Below are 4,411 nucleotides of genomic sequence, written 5' to 3' on the forward strand. Positions count from 1 at the left end.
TAGTGATAGGCTCGACCTATATATCCTTGCTAAAAGTCCAGTGCAAGAACTCCCATCGCTGCCTGCTGATGTTCTCATACTTCCCTGATAAAAACTTTAATGAATATATATGATAAACCCAGGCAAACTGGTCTAAACTAGATGTAGAGTGGTTGTACTGTCACTAAGTTTGATTTATTGGACATGATGAAATACAATAATGTAATTTGAATAGATTTTATTTAATGAGAGAGCGCGCAGCACACTTGATAATTTTTAAGAGAGTAACAGGAATACAGTTAAACGTCCGCTCATAAATTGAGCCTATATAATGTTACTGAGGAAATCGTCTACATGAATTTTACATAATTAAATAATAAAACTTTAACATAACCAAGCACAAAATTTTTTATGACGATTGTTCGGTGGCTATTTGATAAATTGAAATTACTCATATCACTGAATCAATAATCAGAAACTGACACCGAAGAAAAGGTTGATGCTTTCGAGAAGATTGTAAACGTATTGAATTTCCTAAATGAATTAAACATATCATTGGCTGAGGTGCACAGATCAATTAAATCCGTATTATTGTAGGTTTTTTTTAGCAGCATTTATTGAGATGCCGTTCTATTTATATGATAAATTTAGCTCTATTTTTTAGTAGAAGTATAAGTTGAATTTAAAATGTATGAACTGAGCGCATTATACTTTATATGCATGTTATCATTATACTTTATTATACTTTAATGCATGTTCCACACACACAAAAAAATGTTAAACGTTACAATCTTTTTGGGATTCACCTATTATCAGATTTTTCAATAATTTAACCCCTAAATAAGAAACTACATATCTTTAATTTATTATGACATAACAAAAAATACAATTGCGCTGTTTTCATCTGCAAATGTCGCCTTCCAATTTAATTTGCATAGATATGTGAAAACATGATAAAAATAACAATTATGCAATCTGTTCCCAAGCTTATCATCAAGAAAAATCGTAATAGAACTACTCGTGGTTTATCCTTTGTTAAGGCGATTGTGAAATATTGGAGGACGACAAATGGCAATTGCGTTCTTCACAGCGTAAGATTGGATGTTCGGTAACGTTTCCAAAATAACGCAATCGTTGTGGTGTGGCGGAGTTAAAATTAATATTTATTTGGTATGCAATATAATCTGGAGATCAAATAAATCGATCTCATGACATTATTTGATTATGAGAAGATTAATCGCAGTGTTTTGGGATCTCAAAGAGTTTTCATTGATTTTGTAGGCGATTTGATATACGGTTATTTAATGACCTCTCACCCAAATTGCTGATCAACAAGGCAGTTCAATAACTCCCTCTATCAAGTTATATGAATATGTATCATTTAACAATTCATTTATTCCGGTATGCATCAATTCACGTCTTGTGTTTGTTTTCTCCATCTGTCGTACAGCCCCAAGTGGTTTCTAATTTTACTTAGTAACTATTTTTTTATCATCATATTCTATAGTTCCCTTTACCTATAGCATAAAAACAAAAATTAAGTTCATTTGTTGAAAATTAATTTCATTAATTAAATTTAATAGGTACGCAACAGAAGTGATAACCATGTTTCCTCTTTCTAACAGCAAGTTAACTGACGACGATAAATTTCCTGACATGCTTACATGCAACCACTAAATTTCGTCCTTCAAGGGTCACGCTGGCCGGCCTTGTAATATCAGTTTAACGAGTTTATGCATATTTTTTGATGACGTACTTCAAGCTTCTGGCACTTGGAACTTTAGAAGCGAATGTTATACGTTTACTAATTGCTAGTAAACCTTGTAGCTTTCAGAACTTTGCTTCTGTATTATTCATATAACTAGTTAAGCGATCCATCTCATTTTCTTGAAACTAGTTAGGAACTTTTGCAGGCATACAACTCCTTGCTGGCTTCGTGGCGGCTCTCAGGCAGTTCTGACGTTCTCTAGAAGTTTACCGTTGCTTCGATGCTCGTGAGAAGCTTTTCGTCTTGAAAAGTTCGGTTTTTATGCAATGATTAACGTGGTTTCTGAGCCTTGCGTTTCTTTGCATCTCCCACTCGTTTGCTTTTTTAGGTTATTGACACATGTAAGTCGAGTGGAACTAAAAATGAATAATAAAGTAGTCATACTTCTGTAAAGCCAATAAGTACATATATAAATTATTGATTCAACGTTCTATGCCAATGATCGATTCAATCTCGAACACTAAAACGCTATCAAATGTGGCTGTTTGACGACTGCACAGCATTAGAGTGATAAAATAGTTTTTCGTATTAGGCCGATATTCAATAAATAAATGCAGTTCGCTTTTTCAACGACTTGAGTTTTGAAATTAATAAATAAATAATGTATATTTATTCGATATTAAAGATCAAGGAAAATTTGACTAAAATATTCAGTTTTGATGCTTTTGGATTTGTTTCTTTTAGTTGTTGGTATGAATGATTAACAACAACGTTAATTTAAAAACTTCATCCAGTGATTAAAAATTCCAAAGTATAGGTCAATCACGAGATTGATAACACAGGCCTATAAATAAGTAAAGTAAGATATAAAAAATGTTTATATTTATTTAATACCTTGGCAATCGACGGCGCAGTCAGCGTACGGAGAGCTGGAATAGCACCAGCAGTAGTCGTTGATCTAGCGAGGGGGAAAAGTGGACATTGAGAGTGACAAAAGAATTTCAAGTGTTTGGATATTATCAGGTTCCAACCCAATTATTGACTATGGTTTTAAAATCTTAACTGCCACAAACATTTTCGGATTTATCTCATTTCTAAGACTATTAAAAAAATGTTAGTTCAATAACGAAATCAGATTAATTAGAACGAACGAATGAATAAATTCACTTCTTCATCAACAACAGAATAAGTGAACGTATACATTTTCCAGCATCTCACCATGAAGAGACCGTAGTCGACGCTGTCGTTGGTGTTGACGTTGGTGGCATTGGTGTTGTAGCTGCTCTCCCATTGCACCAGGCAAACCCCTGTAAATATCAACATAATATCAACATAATATCAACAAACATTATTGTACACTCATTGCTAGTTAAGAAGAAAAATACGAACACGCAGGCTGCTGGGAAGGTGAGGACAAAACATGAGTTTTCCAAGGACACGGAGTTGACTAATGACATCGTTGAAAAATCATAGATTAAATTACATTTTTTGCCAATCATAGACGTTTGCGAACGAAAGAAGTGTTATTAAACCTCTATTTTTTGATTTTTTTTCTGTTCGATATCGGTAAGGTGGTCGAGAGGCATAGAATAGGCCAACAACCAAAATGACATAATTAAAGCTGACACCATTTCATGCCAGCCTACTGTATATATTGAATTCATATTTTTATTCATACCTGCTCCCATTAAAATGCAATCTATACATAATAATAATACATAATATATACATAATACATAGACACCCACAATCGCCGAGTTCACTCCTAGGGGAGCCGTACTCGAGTGGATCCGCCTATTATCACAACTTCGTAAGTACGCAAAATCGACTTACGATCGAGTGGCTTTGCTATGACAACGTAATACTAGCGGTGGTATTATCAAAACATTTGAGCGGGAAACATTTGCGCGGGAAAAACATTTACGCTTTTAGCTTAGACTTGCGTACGAAAATTTTGATAATGCCAAAATTAGGGCGTATTTACGTACCACATAACTTTTTTGTCCTAAGTGCAAAAAGTTACGAAGTTTTGATAATCCGGCCTGGCGAGCTCGCAGAGCTCGTAGACGTAGCCTTGCGTCAGCGCCAACAACAGCAACAGAGAACGCATCTGGGAAACGAACGCAAATTCGAGGAATTAGGTACCAGGGTTTCAGATAATTTTCTAAATTCTCATAAACTATTCTAAATTCGCATGTATTATCAAAATATGCGCAATATTTCGCATGTATTGATATTATAACGATAGATTACATGACAGACCCAATCAACATCCTAACTAAGTGGAAACCTACTTGCAGTCAAATCTGCATGCCTGAAATAGCCACCGGAACCTATCGTAAATAATATTCATGCTATTACCATCTTCATATAAGTAATAAAAATAATCTTAATCATAAATTTGGATTGTTAAAAACAGCTTAAAGTAAAAATTCAGGTTAGTACTAATTATTTTTGAATGTTGTTCTAAACCTTGAACCTAATGTAATGTTGAAAGGTGCAACGAACTGATGTAGATGCATTTCGTTCTCACATCTTTAATGATATATTACGCCTAGTCTGCACTGTGTGTGTAGATGAATCAGCTGGTATTTCTCGCGCGCATCAAACAACAGCATGTGTTGCAGAACATTATTCACCTGCTGGTACCCATAGCTTGACCTCATTATACTCATTACGTACTCACAGCTTGACCTCATTATACTCATTACGTACTCACAGCTT

The 4,411-nt window shown here is 34.5% G+C and overlaps 1 long non-coding RNA gene across 1 annotated transcript; it reads right to left on the reverse strand.

Moving 5' to 3' along the window:
- Positions 1–2,581: 2,581 nt before the first annotated feature.
- LOC108678112 lies at positions 2,582–3,465 on the reverse strand. Its single transcript, XR_001931300.1, has 3 exons — positions 3,436–3,465; positions 2,906–2,994; positions 2,582–2,645 (listed from the first exon to the last, which is right to left on the reverse strand). It is a non-coding gene; the product is annotated as an uncharacterized LOC108678112 (long non-coding RNA).
- Between the last annotated feature and the right edge of the window lie 946 nt (positions 3,466–4,411).

Source organism: Hyalella azteca, unplaced genomic scaffold (assembly GCF_000764305.2).
Source record: "Hyalella azteca isolate HAZT.00-mixed unplaced genomic scaffold, Hazt_2.0.2 contig8479, whole genome shotgun sequence".
In the NCBI taxonomy this organism is placed as follows: Eukaryota; Metazoa; Arthropoda; class Malacostraca; order Amphipoda; family Hyalellidae; genus Hyalella; species Hyalella azteca.